General features: G+C 42.4%; 1 pseudogene across 1 annotated transcript; it reads left to right on the top strand.

Moving 5' to 3' along the window:
• Window positions 1–5907: 5907 nt before the first annotated feature.
• On the top strand, window positions 5908–15871 carry LOC149320377 (uncharacterized; annotated as a pseudogene). Its single transcript, XR_016278545.1, has 3 exons — window positions 5908–5943; window positions 8629–8732; window positions 13898–15871. The product of XR_016278545.1 is annotated as an uncharacterized LOC149320377 (transcript).
• Window positions 15872–22578: the final 6707 nt, after the last annotated feature.

Raw genomic sequence — 22578 nt, 5'->3', positions numbered from 1 at the left:
GTTTTCAGACTGCTATGTTGCCAGAAGCTGGGACTAGCGACAGAAGCTCACTCCATCATGTGGTACTTGGGCCTCGAACTACCAACTTTCCAATCTTTTGATAATCAGAACTGGTGTCTCAACCACTAAGCCATCGCATCCCCTAAGTACACTGATAAGTGGTATAGAAATGTACTTGATGTTGCTAATTTGGGGGGGGGGGGTAGAAAGAAGAGGTAAAGGGTGCTGGGATGTAGAGTCCATAGTAAAATGTACAATCTGGGATTTAATAGCAACAGGCTGGCCATTCACCAGCCAGGGGTCATCAGCCAATCAAGCACTGGCGGGGGGGGGGGGGGTTGAACATTCCCTTGGCAGTTGGCCTTGGCAGTTGGCTGTGGATTCCATTAGTTGACTTTGTGGCTTTCTTGGTTTGATAAATGGTGGACTGTGTAGATGTTTGTAGATAGCTCTGTATATATTGGAGCTTCTAAGAATGAAAGCCTCATTTGAGAGACCTTTGTCTACAGTGTTCTCTTCAGTTATTCTGGGAGATGTGTTTCTCCAGCTCACAAGCTGTGCCTACAGAGGTGATCCTGGTGCCAATCGTAGCCGTGGTACCTCATCACGGACTGTGCTACAAAGCGATAACAAAAGAGTGACATTTGGGGTCATTGGGGCCCAACAGGGCCTTCTACCCAGGAGGACAAAATGCCCCCTTCCCCCATTGAGGAGAAACATGTGCCTGGCAATGGAACCCCCCCCCCCCCATCTGCTTGTCTATCTGATCCCCTCCCCGCCTCATCTGCCTCCTCCTTTCTCTCCTCCCAGGACCCTGCATAGGGTTGGGTGGGATGTCTGTAATTTCCACGGGGAGGGGGACACAATGGAGGTGGGTTGGCAGATTAAGAGACCCTCTCCTCTCCCTACTTCTTGGTGCTAAAGATGTATATTTTTCTTCCTTCCAGAGAGTCCCCTTTAGGTTTCCCAAATGGAAAAGGGCCCCATGAGATGCCAAGCAGAGAAAAAGAGAAATGGGGGGAGAGAAATAAGGAAGGAATGTAACCCCTTTCCTCCCTCACCACCACATATTGTTTCCTACTTTCATGCTTTAAATAGACCCCTAGAAATCAATGGGACAGTTCAATCGCTATCTGCATCAAACAATCTCTAGGAGGAAAAAAGCTCTTACTGTAACTATAGCTAAAGATATGATTTTTAAAACCAGTTTTACACAAGACAAATACAAATATGCGAGAAAAAGAAATCTGACTTAATTTTAATTTTTTTAAAATGTAATAATAATATTTTTATTTATATGTCCCGCCTCTTCCAATGATCGAAGTGGGATTACATCATTAAAATAATACAATTAAATTGAGCAGTCAATAAAATACTAATACTGAATTATACTGTACATCCCTATTAGTTCCTTAAAATCTGCAAACATCAATTCATATAGCATCATACTTAGAGAGGAGGGTCTTAATCATCATCTCTATACCAAATCCGATGGGAAAGCCCGTCAGAAGAGAGCCGTCTTTAGTACCTTCTTAAAGGCATCTAAGGTAGTGATAAGGCGGATCTTCTCCAGCAGACTATTCCATTATTTGTGGGCTGCAGCAGTGAATGCTCTATGGGGAGTTGTGGTTAATCGAGTATTACAATGTTCCAATAAATTCTACCCTGATGTTCTGAGTGTGCAGGGCAGAATACTTGCCTCAAAGATAATTGCATGGTCCAAAAGGTGGAAGATACAACAAGGGGGTCACCTATTTTAGATGTGATCCTAACCAACAAGGATGACTTGGTTAATGGGATGCAAGTGGTGGGATCGTTAGGTGGAAGTGACCACGTTCTCCTGGAGTTTGTTATACAGTGGAAAGGAGAAGCCAGGCATAGTCAGACACGCATCCTAGACTTTAGGAGAGCGGATTTCAGTAAACTTAGAGAAGTATTGAGGGCGATTCCATGGTCAGAAGTACTAAAAGATAAAGGAGTTCAGGATGGAAGGGAGTTTCTCAAGAGGGAGATACTGAAGGCACAATTTCAAACAGTTCCAGTGAGGAAGAAAAACGGGAGATGTCTCAAGAAACCAGGATGGATGACTAAAGAACTTTCAACTGAGATAAGTTTTAAATGGAACATGTATAGGAAATGGAAAAAGGAGAAAATCACGAAAAAGGAATTCAGACAAATAGCAACCACAAGGTATTTCTGTACTATTTCTTTACTTATTCTGTGTTGAAATTCCCCTATTCTCTCTTCTGCTCCATTTTCCTCAGGTTGAGCACTCTTCCTTTTCTGAGAAGTCTGAAGCAAAGAAGGTGTTGAGTAATTCTGCCTTTTCTCTGTCCCCTGTTAACATGTTGCCATTTTCTCCACTCAGTGGCCCTACCATTTCCTTATTCTTCCTTTTGATGTGGACATACCCCAAAAAGTCCTTTTTGTTGTTCTTAACCTCTCTAGCAACCCTGAGGTCATTCTGCGCTTTAGCTTTTCTGACTTTACCCCTGCACATGCTTGCTATTTGTTTGAATTCCTCTTTGGTGATTTCTCCATTTCTTATACATGTTCCCTTTAAAATATAGCTCAATATTTGCCATCCAGTCAGTAGGGGACCAATGCAGATCAAAGTTGGGCAGCCATCCAATTGGTTTGACGCTGGAGAGTGTGGGACCAACGAGGGTCAAAGTCAGCCTGCAAGCCAATCGGTATGACTCCAGAGAGTCAGAGACCAATGAGGATCAATGACAGGCTGCCATCCATTCTGTATGAGACTGATGAGGATCAAAGTTGGGCTGTCAGCCAATCTGTTTGACCCTGGAGAGTCAGGGACCTATGAGGATTGAAGTCGGGCAGCCATTCAATTGGTATGACTCTGGAAGCCAGGGATTGATGTGGATCTAAATTGGGCAGCCATCCAATTGGTTTGACGCCAGAGAGTCAGGGACCAACAAAGGTCAAAGTCAGGCTGCAAGCCAATCAGTATGACTTTGGATGGTCGGGGACCGATGAGGATCCATGTTGGGCTGCCAGACAAATGGTTTGACCTCAGAGAGAATGCTCCTTCCGTACCGAGACCCGACATCACAGTTATCTCTATACAGCTGATTCGGGAGATGTGGTGCCTCCTCCATACTGAGGGAGGGCATCACAATTCCAATGTTACAAATTTACGAGGGCGTCCTCCCTCTCAGGCTGCATGATATCATGTGCAGATACCCTTGACAGTTTAACTTTTACTCGTAATCAGGGACGGCTAAACATCACTTTGTATGGACTCTCAAGCCTGTCTTCTGGACTGTCCCCCATTACCTGCACTCTTTGATACGGATAATCCTTCACCATATGAACGGCCTCCATGATTCTACAATCAGGTTTGCTCCCTCTATCCCTAGAGGCAATACGATTGTACTCTCGGCAGTGCAATTAGAAATCATAGAATCATAGAGTTGTAAGAGACCACAAGGGCCATCCAGTCCTACCCCCTGCCATGCAGGAAATCCAAATCAAAGCTTCCCCGACAGATGGCCATCCAGCCTCTGCTTAACGACCTCTAAGGAAGGAGACTCCACTACACTCCAAGGAAGGAGTGTGTTCCACTGTGGAACAGCCCTTAACTCTCAGGAAGTTCCTCCTAATGTTGAGGTGGAATCTCGTTTCCTGTAGTTTGCATCCATTGTTCCGCGTTCTTGTCTCTGGAGCAGCATAAAACAAGCTTCTCCCTCTTCAACATGACATCCCTTCAAATATTTAAACAGGGCTATCATATCACCTCTTAACCTTCTCTTCTCCAGGCTAAACATCCCCAGATCCCTAAGTCATTCTTCATAGTGCATGGTTTCCAGACCCTTCACCATTTTAGTCACCCTACTTTGGACACGCTCGTTTCTCAATGTCCTTTTTGAATTGTGGTGCCCAGAACTGGACACAATATTCCAGTTGGCGCCTGACCAGAGCAGAATAGAGTGGCACTATTACTTCCCTTGATCTAGACACTATACTTCTCTTGATGCAGCATAAAATCACATTGGCCTTTTTAGCTGCTGCATCGCATTGTTGACTCATGTTCAACTTATGGTCTACTTCGACTCCTAGATCCCTTTAACATGTAGTTTCATTCAGCCAGGTGTCCCCCATCCTATATCTGTCCATTTCATTTGTTCGCCCCAAGTGCAGTACCTTACATTTCTCTGTGTTGAATTTCATTTTGTTAGCTTTGGCCCAGTTTTCTAGTCTGTTCAGGTCATTTTGAATCTTGATCCTATCCTCTGGGGTATTAGCTACTCCTCCTAATTTGGTGTCATCTGCAAATTTGATAAGTATGCCCCCGACATGCAACATGCAAGAGACAAAGAGACTAAGCACAGATATTTTCCTAGTATATTTCTCAGTCTATCAAGACCTTTGGCTACATCTCATACAATCCATCATGGAAGTTTATCACACAGAGGTAAATTCGTAAAATCCCATGCAGAAATGGGATTTTAAAATGTGGGTGTTGTTTGTCAGATGCATTGGTGTGAAAGAGAAATAACCTGAAAATAATCCGAATGGAAAGCTCCTTTGTACTTTCAAAATTTAGCGAAAGTAAAAAGGAGCTGGTTTTGACAAGTTTGCGCTCAGGTCATTCCTCTTTCACGCAAACGTCATCTGAAAAACATCCTGCAAACGCAGGATTTTTCAACTTTCTCTTCAGGTTAACCCCAAATGTCATCTGAAAAACACCCCACAAATGTGGGTTGTTTTCAGTTTAAATTTAGTTTCTGCATGGGATTTGCCATCAAGTACACTGTGTTTTTCCAAGTAAAAAGGAAAAAAACAGCCCTGCCAAAGACACACCATCACACACACACGGGAAGGAAGAAGTGATACAAATCCTTCTTTCCTTCTTTGGAAGTCTTTAAGCAGAGGCTGGGGTGCTTTGGTTGTGAGTTCCAGCAAGGCAGAAGGTTGGACCAGAGGGCCCTTGAGTTCTCTTCCAACTGTAGGATCCTATGATACAAATACAAAACTGTGCCATCTGAAACAGAACATACTAAAACAAATGGCACTACTTGCCCATAGGGAAACCATATTTGCCCATAGGGAATAATTGGGGAATGTGAAGTTGAAGGCTTTCACAGCTGGCATCCATTGTTATCTGTGGGCTTTACAGGCTATGAGGCCATGTTCCAGAAGGGTTTATTCCTGATGTTTCGCCAGCAGCTGTGGCTGGCATCTTGAGAGAATGCCAACCTCTGAAGTTGCCAGCCACAGGTGCTGGGGAAACGGCAGGAACAAACTCTTCTAGACCACGGCCTCATAGCCTGAAAAACCCACAAATAATCATTGGGGAATACTTGCCCATAGAGAATCAGGGGGAATACTTGCCCATAGGCAATCACAGGAGAATACTTACCCATAGAGAAACCATTATCTGTCCATAGAGAACCAGTGGGGTATGCACTGGGGAATGATGGGCAAGTACTCCCCAATGCTTCCCTCTGGGCAAGTAGTGCCATTTGTTTTAGTAAGTCCCATGTGAAACCAGTCCCAGCCAGACAGAACTCCCAACCCCAAGGCAGTAGAAGATGAAGCCAAGGGAGGAAGGCCTGTGGCTTCAATGGAGAAGGCGGTGACACCACCAGAGGGCGCTCCAATGCCCCCACCGCCTTTGTTGGTGCTGCCCCCCAGCCCCCCCCCCAAGGGCCAGAAAGAGGGGCGGGGGAGAGGAGGGTTGCCCCTGTGCCCCTTTCCCTCTCCTGGATGGGAAGCCCCCTCCCTCCCTCCCTCCCTTCTCTGCCTGGGGGGCTTTTGGGGGCAGAGAGGAAGGGGCTCCTTTGGGGGGGGCTTCCTTCTGCCCTGTTAGCCCTCCAAGGGGTGAGAGAGTTCTCATTCCTAGACAGGCAGGATGTGTTCCATATCACGTGTCCGGAAGTGGGCGGAAGGGGGGAGCAGCCAGGAGAGGAGGAGGAGGAGGTAAAGTGGGGAACGGGGAGCCCTTCTCTTAGGGACGCCTTCCTTGGTGTGCCCCATCTGGGGAGGGTCCTGGCCCCTGCCGCCCCTTTGGGGTGAAGGGAGGGCCACTAAAACCGTTCCCCTCCCTCCCTCCTTCCACCCAACCCCCCCCCGGTGAGGGCAGTTCTTGGGGGGGCTGGGTAGAAGTCTTCAGGCGAAGAAAATCCAAGGTTTGGTTTAGCTGTTAGAGAAGCAGTTCAGGAAGAGGAGTGTTGCTTTTAGCAAGCGGCTATTAGCAGACTGAGCAGATTGGGAGCCTAGGAATAGCTAGCTCCTCAGGAGCAGGAGCAGGATTTGCAGTCGGTGGACTGAAGCCAAAGGCTGCTCAGCAATGGCTCCTTTTCATCCTGAGAGAAGTGACCAGTGGGGTGTCCAGTGGGGCTCTCTCCTGGGCCCAGGGCTGTTCAACATCTTCATCAATGACCTGGAGGACAGAATTGGGAGCATACTTATCCAATTTGTAGATGACACCAAACTAGGAGGAGTACTAATAGCCCTGAAGACAGGAGCAAAATTCAAAATGTCCTGAACAGACTAGAAAAGTGGGCCATAGCTAACAAAATGAATTTAAACATGAAGAAATGTAAGGTACTGCACTGAGGGCGGAAAAATGAGATGCACAGATATTGGATGGAGAACACCTGGCTGAACGAATGAAATTCAATATGGAGGTGTGGTGTTTAAGCAATGCACAAGTGCTAAGAGGCCGGAAGCCACACCGAAGCTCCGCTTTGGCCCTTAGGACCAGAGTGCGGCTTTGGCACAGCTTCCAGCCTCTTAGGATGCGTGCATTGTTTAAACAGCACACCTCCAAAGTAGCCCAAAGCTGCTTTATTTGGCCTGTCTGTTGGGCCTTTGTGTGTTTTTAACCACAATCAGTAATACATGTAAATCACAAACTAAGTTTGTGAAGGTAGATTTGCGGGGTTTTTTTTTTTTTTTGGCAAAATGGAAAATAAGCCCTCAGTGTAGACATCAGAAGGAAGCACACTCCCTTTTATCTTCATAGCAGCTCAGTGACAGAGAGAGAATGGTAAGAGTTGGAAGAGACCGCAAGGGCCCTCCAATCCAAAGCCCTGCCATGCAGGAATACACGACTCTTGAGAGATGACCGTCCAACATCTGTTTTTAAAAAAGAAACTACCACTTTCTGAGGCACCATGTTCCTCTGTGGAATAGCTTTTGCCATCAGGACATTCTTCCTAATGTTTAGGTGGAATCTTTTCCCCTGGAGTTTGAATCCTTTGCTCCATGTCCTACCTAGTCTCTGGAGCAGCAGAAAACAAGCTTGCTCCATCTTCAATATGATAACCTTTCAAATATTTAAGCATGGCTGTCATGACACATCTTAACAGTCTCTTCCCCAGAGAATGGAGCTTCCCAAGCCACTCTCCGTAGGGTATGGCTTCCAGACCTTTCACCATTTTGGTTACCCTCCTTTGGATGCACTCCAGCTTATCCAGCGAGGTGTCGCCCATCCTATAGCTTTCTATTTTTTTCTGCCTTACATTTTTCCCTGATGAGCCTTATCACATTATGAAACAAACAAAGATGCCTGTTTTATTTCTCCCTCGCATGACTCTTGTTCTATTCAAGTTGTAACACTGTGGGAGAACATTGTAATAATGTCCTTTTTGCCAAACGGATTATTTCAGTTTGGCATATGGGACACTTTTACAACTCTCTCCCAACTCTTCAGCCACAAAGGCTCTCAGAGCAGCTTACAAATTTAAATTTCATATTTATGTATTTGAATATTTTGTATTGTTTTTAAATTGTATTGTTTTATGCTTGTTTGCTGCCTTGAGTCCCTATATTGGGAGAAAGGTGGGATATAAGAAATTAATAATAATGATATAATAGTAATACAGATGTTTAATTACATGGGTTCACTGCCCTCAGGCTTACAATCTGAAAAGACAAAGGGTTTTTCAGTCTCCAGTTCCCATGTCTGGAAGCCATGCCCTATGAGGAAAGACTCAGGGAGCTGGGGATGTTTAGCCTGGAGAAGAGAAAGTTAAGAGGTGATGTAACAGCCCTGTTTAAATATTTGAAGGGATGTCATATTGAGGAGGGAGTAAGCTTATTTTCTGCTGCTCCAGAGACTAGGCCCCAGAACAATTCATAGAATCATAGAGTTGGAAGAGACCACATGGGCCATCCAGTCCAACCCCCTGCCATGCAAGTTACAGGAAAAGCAATTCCGCCTCAACATTAGGAAGGACTTCCTGACAGTAAGGGCTGTTCGACAGTGGAACACACTCCATCAGTGGAGTGGAGTGGAGTCTCCCTCCTTGGAGGTCTTTAAACAGAGGCTGGATGGCCAACTATCTGGGATGCTTTGATTGTGATTTCCTGCATGGCAGAAGGGGGTTGGACTGGATGGCCCTTGCAGTCTCTTTCAACTCTATGATTCCATGGACCATCTCTACAAAGGAAATACAAGGCTTGATCTATTTGTTGCTGCAACTGGCAGAAATTCTGTAGGAGGTCTATAAATTTATTTAGCTTCCTCCTTCCTGCCCAGTTGCTATGAAGCAGAGAGAACACCTCTGCTGAAGCTCTTGGAGCTCTAATAGGCTTGTAATAGGAGATAAGTGAATAAGGATAATTAGTCATTACAGTTTTGAGTTTCTCCCCTTTCAGCCCTGGGCCTACTTTGAGGAAGTGACCATCTTTCCTGGATCCAGGCCAGAGGGATCTCTACAAGGAGGTCAGCATGGAGGATGATGGTAAGGTGGTCTTTCTGGGTAAGGATCCCTTTTGCCTTTGTTACATAGAATCTGAAAGAATGAATTCATGTTTTTATTGATGGGATTCAGATGTAGAAATGGGATGCTATGCTCCCTGGGCTGCATTGTGCCAGACCTGAGCTTGTCTGAAGCTGCTTTTTAAATTTAACACTTTGATTTTGCCCTGGTTTGAAGCTTGTAGAAGTAGAACTGATGCAAGAATACTGCCTTAGTCTCCTCCTCCTCCTTCTGAGGCCCCATTGTCTCCAAGAGCAGAAGGAGTTTGAAACAACACACTTTGCTGGGTAATCTTGAGGTTTAATACTTCTCCCATAATATCCCCTATGTGCGCATGGAGAAAAAGAAAAACTGGTTGGCGAGAAAAGTTCTGAGTATTTAACTCCCTGATTTCAGGATTTCAAAGTGTAGCAATATTTTTTTCTCCTGCGGAACAAAAATCCATGCAAGCTTGTTTTCTGCTGCTCCAGAGACTAGGACCCGGAGCAATGGATGCAAGCTGCAGGAAAAGAGATTCCACCTCAACATTAGGAGGAACTTCCTGACAGTAAGGGCTGTTCGACAGTGGAACACACTTCCTCGGAGTGTAGTGGAGTCTCCTTCCTTGGAGGTCTTCAAACGGAGGCTGGATGGCCATCTGTCGGGTATGCTTTGATCTGGATTTCCTGCATGGCAGGGGGTTGGACTGGATGACCCTTGCGGTCTCTTCCAACTCTATGATTCTATGATTCTATGCACATCTCTCCTGAAGCTGGTGTGTGAATGAGGTCTGTCATTCATTCATTCATTCATTCATGGTCATAGACCAAATATGAACATAAAATACATAAAAAATATACATAAATACAGCTAAAATAAATAAAACTTTCACTAAATACAATTTTTAAATAATTTCTCTCTAATACCCAAAAATTAAACAGTAAGGAAGGTAAAATGTTAAAAATCTCATAGCTAATGCTTACACTTAAATATATAACTAAGATTTCCACATTATCATTTGCCCCTTAGTATTTGTTTGCTAGTAGTAATAGCACAGGCACTGAACCTAGAAGCCTTCTCTGTAATTTGGGAGGCAGGAGGAGGAGGACGTAAAGTATTTCTCTGCTCTGGAAATTTTTGTAAAATTGGAGTGATTGGTCTACTTCCCAATTCTGGGAAAAGAGCAGGATACAAATATAATAATAATAATAATAATAATAATAATAATAATAATAATAATAATAATAGAATGAGTACCTTGATAAAATGGTCAATAAAATAGAACATGATCTATTGACTCCTTTGCTAGATTGAAATATGAAATAGATTGAAAAATGAAATACTGAAATTTGGTGCTAGATGACGCCATATTACTAGTGGAAAATATCATGGACTTGGAACAATTACTAAGAAAGTTCAAGGAAGAAATTGCAAAGGCAGGCTTGTGCTGAACATAAAGAAAGCAAAAATGAGGGTTTACAAAAATTTAATTTAGACATTGAGGAAATCAAAATCATTAAAGAGTTCTTGTAACTTGGATTAAACACTGATTAGAACAGAGACTGCAGTCAAGAAATAAGAAGATGACTGGGGGTTGTCCACACTGGCAAAATAAAGCAGCTTCAAGCAGCAATGCCATTATCGCAAAGAGTCAACATGGGTTTCTGAGAAACAAGTCATGCCAGACTAATCTGGCCTCCTTTTTTGATAAAATTGCCATCTTGGTAGACAAAGGGAAGGCTGTAGATATAGCATGTCTGGATTTCAGTAAGGCCTATGACAAGGTCCCCCATGATATTCTCACAGACCAGCTGGTAAAATGTGGACTAGACAATGTGACTGTTAGGTGGATTGGTAATTGATTGACTGGCCAAATTCAACGGCTGTTCAGCAATGGCTCCTCTTCATCTTGGAGAGCGTTGACTAGTGGGGTGCCACAGAGTTCTGTCCTGGGCCCAGTGCTATTCTATATCTTTATCAATGACTTGGATGAAAGAATAGAAAGCATGCTTATCAAATTTGCAGATAACACCAAATTGGGAGGGGTAGCCAAGATCCCAGAGCACAGGATCAACATTCAAAATGACCTTACTAGATTAGAATGCTAGGCCAAAACTAACGACCGCCCCGGTTGTGTTGCACAGAGAGACGGGATATAAATACCATTTATTATTTATTATTATTATTAACATGAACTTCAACAGTGAGAAATGTAAGGTGCTGCACTTAGGTAGAAAAATGAAATGAATAGATATAGGATTGGGGACACCTGGCTTAACAAGACTGTGTGAAAGGAATCTAAGATTCCTAGTAGATCACAGCAGTGTGATGTGGCAGCTAAAAAGGCCAATGCGGTTTTAGGCTGCATCAATAAAAGTATAGTGTCTAGATCAAGGGAAGTAATAGTGCCACTTAATTCTGCTTTCGTCAGGCCCCACCTGGAATACTGTGTCCAGTTCTGGGTGCCACAATTCAAAAAGGGGTTGACAAGGAGGAGGGCCACCAAAATGTTGAAGGGTCTGGAAACCATACCTTATGAGGAAAGACTTAGGCCTGTTACAGACTGCCAAAATAAAGCTGCTTCGGGTCTCTTTGGAGGTATGCTGTTTAAATGATGCATGGGTCCTAAGAGTCCGGAGGTCGCACCAAAGCCACACTCCATTCTTAAGCACTGGAGTGCAGCTTTTGGTGCAGCTTCCAGATTCTTAGGGTGCATGCATCATTTAAACAGCATACCTCCAAAGAGATCCGAAGCAGCTTTATTTTGGCAGTCTGTAACAGGCCTTAGGGAACTGGGTATGTTTAGCCTGGAGAAGAGACGGTTAAGAGGTGATACGATAGTGATTAAGTGTTTGAAGTGGTGTCACATTGAGGAGGAAGCAAGCTTGTTTTCTGCTGCTCCAGAGACTAGAACACAGAACAGGGGATGCAAGCTACAGGAAGAGAGATTCCACCTTAACATTAGGAGAAACATATTGACTGTTAGAGCTGTTCAACCGTGGATCACACCCCCTCAGAGAGTGGTGGAGTCTCCTTCTTTGGAGGTCTTTAAGCAGAGGCTGGATGTCTAACTGTTGGGAGTGCTAAGTGCTTTGATTGTGAGTTCCTGCATGACAGGGGATTGGACTGGATGGGCCTTCCAACCTATGATTCTATGATTCTTTGACTGCACTCATTTCTCCTACATTCCACACTCTCAAACTTAACTAGCCATAGAAGTTAATACTAAAGTTCTTAAAACCTAAAACAATAAAACTGTAAGACTTAATAGCCTCCAGCTTGCTGATAAAAAGCATAAGAAATCACTTCACAGGGATTTATAACAAAGGGTAGATTGTAATACAGTGGACCCTTGTTATACGCTGGGGTTTGGTTCCAAGATCTCCCGTGTATAACAAAATCCGTGTATGCTCAAGTCCCATTACATATAATGACATAGCAAAATGGTGTACCTTATAAAAAATGGAAAATCAAGGTAAATTTTTACTTTTTTGGAACATTTTCAAACCGTGTATGCTTGAATCCGTGTATAAAAAATCCGTGTATAAGAAGGGCCAACTGTAATACTTTACAGTGGCTCCTGCTGCCATGCTGCTACCAATATCATTGTGAGATGTATCTTTTTTCCTCCTGGCTATAAAAATCAGAACATGTTTACTTGTTTCTTTAGCCAGTGGGCTCTCGCAGGTCTGGTCCATCTTCTGCTGGATGATTTTAGAAGTCCAATGTCCCTTTTCCTCCCTTGGAGGTTCTTAACCAAATTGCTAGGATTCTCCAGAAGTGGTTTCCATACCCAGCTCCCATGCTTCCTCTTGTGTTACTAACCCCCCAAATACTGGGATTTATGTGATATGACAGAGAGGCTGTTCATGTGGGAACCAATGATACTGCAAGGCACAGCCTTCAGAATATCAGAAAGGTTTATGAGGCTTTGGATAGGAAGTTGAAAGAGATGGATGCACAGGTTGTCATCTCTTCTCTTCTCCCAGTCGAAGGGCATGGCCCAGGAAGGGAGAGGAAAATAGCAGAGGTGAATAACTGGCTCTGCAGATGGTGCCGTCAAGAACGATTTGGATTTTGCCAATAGTCTCAAAAATTTGATCAGGAGGACTTTAAACTGAGTTATGTGGGGGAGGAAGACAGTATTCTGGAAGGCAAAAGGGCTGGAGAAAATAGTCAAATTGTCATAGAGGGAACAAGACAAACAGTGCAAGGACCCAAAAGTCGGAGGCAAAAAAACTTGCACAGGCAGCAAGTCAAAGGGACACATGGTCTTGGACACTAATGCACAGAGCATGGGAAATAAGCATGATGAACTTGACCTCCTAGCACAACAAAGCAAATATGATACAATAGGCATCACTGAAACCTGGTGGGATGAGTCTCATGATTGGAATGTAGGAATACAGGGGTATAACCTTTTTAAGAGAAACAGGCCAAACAGGAAAGGAGGAGGTATAGCTTTATATGTCAGGGACATTTACACCAGTGAAGAAATCCAGGACATTAATCCTAGAAACTGGATGGAGGGCATCTGGATAAAAATTAAAGGGGAGGGAAACAAAAGGATGTTATGGTGGGAGTGTACTTCAGACCCCCAAGTCAGACTATTGCTTCCCTATCTGACCAGAGATTCTTTGCCTGCAAACTGAAAAAAAGAATTCACACCAGGCAATGAGCTTTTGCAGTTTGGCCAGTCTGTGGTTCCCCCCCCCCCCCCCGCTTCTTAAAATTTTACCAAAATGAATTCTACTCTTTTATCACTAGAAAGAGAAAAGTGACTGTTGTCTCTGCCTAGTGGAGTTAAGGGGGCAGTTAATCAAAGTAGATTTAATAATAATAATAATAATAATAATAATAATAATAATAATAATAATTTATTTCTTACTCACCACTCCTCATGGCTCTATGTGGGTTACAACTTAATTAAAACTCAATCATTACATAAAATACACATATTAAGCTGCATCTCTACGCAATATTTACATTACAATACATAGAACAATAATTAAATATAAAATTCCTGTTTAAAAGTCATAATTAAAATTCATAATTAAAATGATAGGATGTCCTAATAGCCTGCTTCAAAGGAAATGTAGATTTCACCATGAAATATTAAGACGAAGGGGGGTGGCTTGGATAAAGAAGGAACTGCTGCTAAAGAGATTGTCCTCTTTTTCCTCAAGCAGATAATGAGCAGGAGAGTGAGACCTACAAGGAGGCAGCTGCGGCATCATGGGACATAACCAAACTTGTCATGGAAAAAGAGGAATTTGAAAATCGTATGGGACCAAAAAGGCAGAAAGGATACCAAACAAGGAAGAACTCCTTTGCTTTTCTGGATGCTGATCTTCCTAAACCTCTGGATTCACAGTCAAAACAGCTACAATGTCCTGTCTGTGGGAAAATATTCAAATATAAATCATATTTCAACATACACTTCAGAGTTCATACAGGGGAAAAACCCTACAACTGCATGCAATGTGGAAGGCGCTTCAGTCAAAGGGCCCATCTAAATACACACCAAAAAACCCACACAGGAGAGAAACCACATAAATGCATAGAATGTGGAAAGAGCTTCGCTCATAGTCAAACTTTGCATTTACATCAAAGAACCCACACAGGGGAGAAACCATATCAATGCATAGAATGTGGAAAGAGCTTTAGTCAGAGAGGACATCTATATTCACATCAAAAAACTCACACGGGAGAGAAACCATACAAGTGCATAGAATGTGAAAAGAGCTTCAGTAACAGGGGAAGTCTACATTCGCATAAAAAAACCCACACAGGGAAGAAACCCTATAAATGCATGGAATGTGGAAAGACCTTCAGTCAGCGTGGAAATCTACGTTCACACCAAAAAACGCATACAGGAGAAAAACCACATAAATGCATAGAATGTGGAAAGAGTTTCTCTCACACTCAAAATTTAAGATCACATCAAAGAACTCACACAGGGGGGAAACCATATAAATGCATGCAATGTGGAAAGAGCTTCAGTCAAAGTGGCCATCTACATTCACATAAAAAAATCCACACAGGGAAGAAACCATATAAATGCATGGAATGTGGAAAGAGCTTCAGACAGCGTGGAAATCTACAGTCACACCAAAAAACGCACACGGGGGAGAAACCACATAAATGCATAGAATGTGGAAAGAGCTTCTCTCACAGTCAAACTTTGCGTATACATCAAAGAACCCACACAGGGGAGAAACCATATCAATGCATAGAATGTGGAAAGAACTTTAGTCAGAGCGGACATCTACATTCACATCAAAAAACTCATACGGGAGAGAAACCATACAAGTGCATGGAATGTGAAAAGAGCTTCAGTAACAGTGGAAGTCTACATTCGCATCAAAAAACCCACACAGGGAAGAAACCCTATAAATGTCTGGAATGTGGGAAGAGCTTCAGTCAGCGTGGAAATCTACGTTCACACCAAAAAACGCATACAGGGGAGAAACCACATAAATGCATAGAATGTGGAAAGAGCTTCGCTCATACTCACAATTTAAGATTACATCAAAGAACTCACACAGGGGAGAAACCATATCAATGCATACAATGTGGAAAGAGCTTTAGCCAGAGTGGGCATCTACGTTCACATCAAAAAACTCACACGGGAGAGAAACCATATAAATGCATGGAATGCGAAAAAAGCTTTAGTAACAGTGGAACCCTACATTCACATCAAAAAACCCACACAGGGAACAAACCATATAAATGCATGGAATGTGGTAAGAACTTCAGTCAGCGTGGAAATCTACAGTCACACCAAAAAACACACACAGGGGAGAAACCGTATAAATGCATAGAATGTGGAAAGACCTTCTCGCATAGTCAAACTTTGCGTATACATCAAAGAACCCACACAGGGGAGAAACCATATCAATGCATAGAATGTGGAAAGAGCTTTAGTCAGAATGGGCATCTACGTTCACATCAAAAAACTCACACAGGAGAGAAATCATATAAGTGCATGGAATGTGAAAAGAGCTTCAGTAACAGTGGAAGTCTACATTCACATCATAGAGTTCACACAGGGGAGAAAACATATAAGTGTATGGAATGTGGAAAGAGCTTCAGTCAGCGTGGAAATCTACAGTCGCATCAAAAAACCCACACAGGTGAAAAACCATATAAATGTATAGAATGTGGAAAGACCTTCTCGCATAATCAAACTTTGCGTTTACATCAAAGAACCCACACAGGGGAGAAACCATACAAGTGCATAGAATGTGGAAAGAACTTTAGTCAGAGTGGACATTTACGTTTACATCAAAGAATCCACACAGGGAAGAAACCATATAAATGCATGGAATGTGGAATGAGCTTCAGTCGGAGTGGAAATCTACAGTCGCATCAAAAAACCCACACAGGTGAAAAACCACATAAATGCATGGAATGTGGAAAGACCTTCTCACATAGTCAAACTTTGCGTTTACATCAAAGAACCCACACAGGGGAGAAACCATATCAATGTATGGAATGTGGGAAGAGTTTCCGTCAGAATGTACATTTACGTTCACATCAAAGAACCCACACAGGGGAGAAACCATATCAATGTATGGAATGTGGGAAGAGCTTCAGTCAGAATGTACATTTACATTCACATCAAAGAAACTATAAATGCATGTAATGTGGAAATACCTTGCTTGATCAAAAAACTCATATGGAAGTAACTGTAGAAATGCATGGAATGTGGAAGGTGTTTCATTGAAAGTGGGCATCTACATTCCCATCATAGGGCGACACCACCTAAATGCATGCAATGTGGAAGGAGATTTTGCCACATTGGACATCTACATTCACTTCAAAAAATCCACATACAGGAGAAAGCCTAACTGAAATTGGAGACTTCTGTTTTGCATGGTGGTGCAAGTACTATCACTTTTGCTATCTCTTAGGGACATTTGCTTGTTGCATAGACTAATTCAATTAGGGTGATTTGCTGATCGATAATGGAAAAACAGAGCCCCCCCCCCCCCCCCCCCCGGCTGTCTAGCATCCCTTTCCAACCTCAGAGAAGAAGCAAAGGGAAGGAAAGTGAAAGAGAGTACAGGAGACTGCGAGCAAGTCACAGCTATGTCATGCAGCTGCTCAGCCTTACAAGTGCTGCTGCCGCTTTGTTTTTAATCTTTCTGAACCAGTTTCAGGGAAGCGATCGATGTGAATAGCCACACTTTCTTCATTGTCAATCTCTCCACCGAGCGAACTGTAAAAATGGCAATAAACTTTTAGAAATAACACTTTCTGAATGAAAATATATTTAAAAACTGACAAGCTGAGGAGAAGCAATTTAAATCAGTGGAAAAGAAGGTGATAACAATAAGGTGTTGGTTATCACCTTTAAAGCCCTACATGGCTTGGGCCCAATTTATCTAAGGGATTACCTACTTCCAAATGATCCGCCCCGCACACTCAGGTCCTCTGGGAAGAATTTATTTGCGACCTATAAAAACCAGACTAACTGCAACTTCCCAGAGGACCTTTTCTGCAACCGCTCCCAGTCTCTGGAATTGCCTGCCAGACGAGATCCACCAAATTACCAAGTTAGACAGCTTGGCACGCTTTTCCATAATAAACAGCTTGGCTATGTGGTGATTCCCCCACATATATGTGATGATTCTGCCACTGTTATTGGTTTTTAATAGTTATGTAATTTTAAATCTTATATTGTTTAATCTTTTTAAGGGGGGATACTTTGTATGTATATGTATTATTTTAACCGTTGTAAACTACTTTTGATTGTTTTAACAAAAAGTGGGTTATTAATGATGGAGGAGCTTACCTGAAGAATGTGTTTACAGTGAACAGACTCTTGGCCTTACAGAATTCATAAGTCTTTTTTTTTTTTTTTTTGCTTCATTTCTTGATCCTAGGCCAAATTTTCTGTTTGATTCTGCTTTGTTGCCTACTTTTGCATCCCAGTCAGCTGTGATTATCAACATGTCCTGTTTGGGTCTGTGATCAATATCCTCCTGGACTCTAGCATCTAATCTTTCGATTTCTTCCTTGTCTGCCTCTGTATTGGAGCATAAACTTGAATTGGTTATACTGATGGATTTTCCTGAAGTCTTATGATGTTATTTGGTCAGATTTTGCATTATATCACCTGACTGCTTTTGCTACATCTCTCCTTACTATTAATGCTTCTCCATTTTGTCTTAGATTTTCATTTCCTAAATAGAACACTGTGTGATTATCTGACTGATAATGTCCCATTCCTGTCAACTTTAGATTGCTCAACTCAACTATTGCAATATTGGTATGTTCTGTTTCTTGTCTTACATCTGATTCATCTTTCTCACATTCTGTATTCCTAATGTACAGCTTCAGACTGTCCTTTCCCCTCTGATTAATATTCCCTTTGGTTTCCTAAATCTGTTTTCTCAAAATCCTGAGTTTGCATCTGGCCATCACAGAGGGAAGCTGTTTTTTAATTTGACTTTTCAAGCTGGTTGCAGTCAAAATCTAGTTTGCCCTATGCAGCTGTCCAAGCCAGAGTCTAGGAGAAATGTTCTGTACCAAGCAAATGTTCAGAGGCAAAGAGAAGTAAGTGCAAAGTGCTGGAAATAAACTGCTGACTATCTAGATGCCTCAATAAATCATCTTATCTGTCAGGGCAGGGGTACTGTAGGAGGCCTTATTTTAGCTGTCTGAAGATCTTTAGTTGAACCCCTGACTTTTGGGAAGTAGAACACTGCAAGTTGGAAAGGGACCATATTCTGGTCTGGCAGAGTATTATTATTATTATTATTATTATTATTATTATTATTTCATGTGTATGCTGCTTTTTCCCAGGAGGGACCCAAGGGAGCCCACAGATTTAAAAAACACCATTTAAAACTTTCAGTAAATCCAGGTACTGGACTCCAAAGCAAATCTGCATACCCGATTTAGATCAAGCATCTCATGCTCTCAATTCTCTCCTATTAACACTTTTGCAAGTGAAGACTGTTAATTGAACTGTTAAATAAGAGTGTTACACGTTCCACTAAGAAAAAGACAAATGCTTTTGTAAGTCAAAAGCAGCTGGAGATATATCAGGAAGACACATACAAAAGAGAGAATGGCGTAAAAATAGTGTGTGTGCTGTGGCCCAAGATTTCTATTTTGGAAGTACTGTGGCCCAAAATATGCACCTGTTCCTCTTCAAAACCAATAAGAGTCTCCTCCAGGGAATGTTCACTGAAGACGATACATTCATGATATTTTTGTGTGTCTTCAAGTTGTCTCCAACTCATGGTGACTCTTGAGGTGAACCTATCACCAGGTTTTCTTGGCAAGATTTCTTCAGAGGAGCCTTGCCACCATGGCCTTCATCTGAGGTTGAGAGTCCAACTTGCCCAGTGGGTTTCCAAGCCAAGCAGGGATTTGACTCTGACCTGTGAAAATCATAGAATTATAGAATCGAATTGGAAGAGACCACAAGCGACATCCAGTCCAACCCCCTGCCATGCAGGAACTCTCAATCAAAGCATTTCTCACAGATGGCCATCCAGCCTCTGTTTAAAGGGGGAGGGAGGCCTGGCCTGAAAGACTAAGAGCCCTCCTCCCGACCACCATCTTGAGGGGAGAGAGGCCTGTTATGTTTGTTTGTTTTTGACTTTGTATTGTACTTCCTGTTGTACACCGCTTTGATCTAATTTGGAAAAGCGGTATATAATTAAACATTATTATTATTATTATTATTATTATTATTATTATTATTATTATTAAAGACCTCCAAGGAAGCAGATTCCACTACACTCCAAGGGAGTGTGTTCCACTGTCGAACAGCCCTTACTGTCAGGAAGTTCCTCCTAATGTTAAGGTGGGATCTCTTTTTCTGGAGCTTGCACCCATTGCTCTGAGTCCTAGTCTCTGGAGCAGCAGAAAACAAGCTTGCTCCCTCCTCAGTATGAAACCCCTTCAAGTATTTAAACAGGACTATCATATCACTTCTTAACCTTCTCTTCTTCAGGCTAAACATCCCCAGCTCCCTAAGGCGTTCCTCATAGGGCACGGTTTCCAGACCCTTCACCATTTTAGTCGCCCTCCTTTGGACACGCTCCAGTTTCTCAGTGTCCAGGTGGGGCCTGACCAGAGCAGAATACAGTGGCACTATTACTTCTCCTGATCTAGACACTATACTTGTATTGATGCAACTGAAAATTGCATTGTGCTTTTTAGCTGCTGCGTCGCACTGTTGACTCATGTTCAACTTGTGATCTACTTGGACTCCCAGATCCCTTTCACACGTAGTTTCATTCAGCCAGGTGTCACCCATCCTATATCTGTGCATTTCATTTTTTCGCCCTAAGTGCAATACCTTACATTTCTCCCTGTTGAAGTTCATTTTGTTAGCTTTGGCCCAGCTTTCTAGTCTATTCAGGACATTTTGAATTTTGATCCTGTCCTTTGGAGTATTAGCTATTCCTCCTAATTTGGTGTCATCTGCAAATTTGATATGCCTCCAATTCTGTCCTCCAAGTCATTGATAAAGATGTTGAATAGCACTGGGCCCAGGACAGAGCCATGTGGGACCCCACTGGTCACTTCTCTCCAGGATGAAAAGGAGCCGTTGTTGAACACCCTTTGGGTTCGGCCAGTCAACCAATTGCAAATCCATGTAACAGTTGCCTTGTCTAGTCCACATTTCACAAGCTTATTTGTAAGAATGTCATGGGAAACCTTGTCAAAGGCCTTACTGAAATCAAGATATACTATATCCACAGCATTACCTTCATCTACCAAGCTGGTAATTTTATCAAAGAGATCAGATTTGTCTGGCATGACTTGTTTCTCTGAAACCCATGTTGACTTTTGTGATTATGGAATTGCCTTCTAGATGTTCACAGACTCTCTGTTTAACAATCTGCTCCAGAATCTTTCCTGGGATTGATGTCAGACTAACTGGCTGATAATTGTTTGGATCCTCTTTCTTCCCCTTTTTGAAGATGGGGACAACGTTTGCCCTCCTCCAGTCTGCTGGCACTTCTCTTGTTCTCCAGTTCTCAAAGATTATTGCCAATGGCTCCAATATTACATTAACCAGTTCTTTTAATACTCTTAGATGTAGTTCATCTGTTCCTGGATATTTATATTCCTTTAGATTAACCAGATATTCCTGTACTATCTCTTTACTTATTCTGTGCTGAATTTCCCCTATTCTGTTCTCTGCTTCATTTTCCTGATGTTGAGCACCCTTTGCCTTTTCTGAGAAGACTGAGGCAAAGAAGGTGCTGAGTAATTCTGCCTTTTCTCTGTCCCCTGTAGGATTTTGCCATCTTCTCCATGCAGTACCATTTCCTTCTTCCTTTTGCTGCAGACATTAAAAAAAGCCCTTTTTATTGTTTTGAACCTCTCTAGAAGAACGTCTCTAGAGACCTTGCCTTTTTTCCTTCTGTCCTTGGGAGAGAGGCCCTTTGGATAGCAGCCCCTTGGAAAGGAGGAAAGTGGTCTTCGGAAGCCTGTAGGAAGCAAATAGCCAATTAGTAGGAAGGGGAAATTCAGGAACAGGGGCATTACAACAGAAAGTGGGAAGAAGGAGAGGGTCAGTGCCCAGTGAATGGAGAGAGAGAGAGAGATTTGGCTGCCAGGCACATGGTGGCTCAGAATTAAGCTTAGGGAGGGATGTGGAGCTCTGAAAAGTTGTCCATTCCCATTGTGGTCATGGACATCCAAACCGTTCTGGTGCAGTCATACAGGGCAGAGCTCCCAGACATCATATAAGGTTTTATTTTTAAAGTTCCTGTTCCCTAACCATGGGTCCCAATGGAGCCATTTCCTGGGAGCACACATTGGAGAGATGTCTTGGGCATAGAAAATTGTGAGTCCAGCTCTAGAATTGCCTGACCAGCATAGCCATCTTAAACAAAGAAACAACAGACTGGGGAGAAAAATTTGGAACAAAGCGAGAGAGAGAGAGAGAGAGCTGTTTGTTGATCAACCAAGAATCAAATTGATTTTGTTTATTTATCATAGACAATCAAAATAACATAAGTCAACTTCATTCAGAGGAACTCAACAGCTATCCATACTATAAGCAGGTGTTCATACATTTCTATAAAGGTGAAAATGTTGGCTGAATTGCTGTAGATACCAGATGCTGTGCTTGAAACATTATTAAGGAAAGAAACACAAATGATTTGTGTGTCAAAAGTGGCTGGGAATCAGTCAGGAGAAACACCTGGAAGAGAGAACAAACAGTGTAGGAGCCAGATTTCCAGATTTCTATCTTGGAAGCTGAGCGTGTCAAAATATGGACCAGGCCAACTTAGAAATTTGGACCAGCCTCATTCAGGGAATGGACCCTGATCTGAGATGTAATGGAACGAGGCCAGATGTGGTGGAATTGTCCAAAAGTGGTACCTTTTGGGATAAAGATATAAAATTTACTTTGTGTAATTTGAAAGAAAATATGTGCAAGATGATGTATAGATGGTACATAACTCCAAGTAAGTTGTCAAAAATGTCAAGAATTTTGATTTGATGTCTAATATGTGATTTAATCACAATATTGGGCTTGCCAAGATAAAGATCTTTTTTTCACAGGTGACGTAAGAAGCTGAACATTTATTGCTCAAAGGTTTATATGTTAATTAAAAAAAACCGTAAAGGTAGATTTTGCAATGTCACCAGTAATGTTTTTGTTGGCTATTATTGATAAAGAATTGTATAGTAAACATGGACTACTTCGTAGATATATTACAACAGCAGCAACAATACTGTTCAAGTCTGGAAATGGACTGAAGTACTGATGGTGGAAGAATGGGATGTTAAGGTTGCGGACTGTCCAAATAGACACACGGACATGGATTTTAAAATATAAATCAATTGAAGGTTTTTTGTTTTTTTCAAAGACTAAGAACCA

The sequence above is a fragment of the Sceloporus occidentalis genome, unplaced genomic scaffold, assembly GCF_023333645.1.
Source record: "Sceloporus occidentalis isolate IW3139 unplaced genomic scaffold, rSceOcc1.0.p SCAF_1, whole genome shotgun sequence".
Lineage (NCBI taxonomy): Eukaryota > Metazoa > Chordata > Lepidosauria > Squamata > Phrynosomatidae > Sceloporus > Sceloporus occidentalis.
This window is presented reverse-complemented; position numbering and strand designations above follow the sequence as displayed.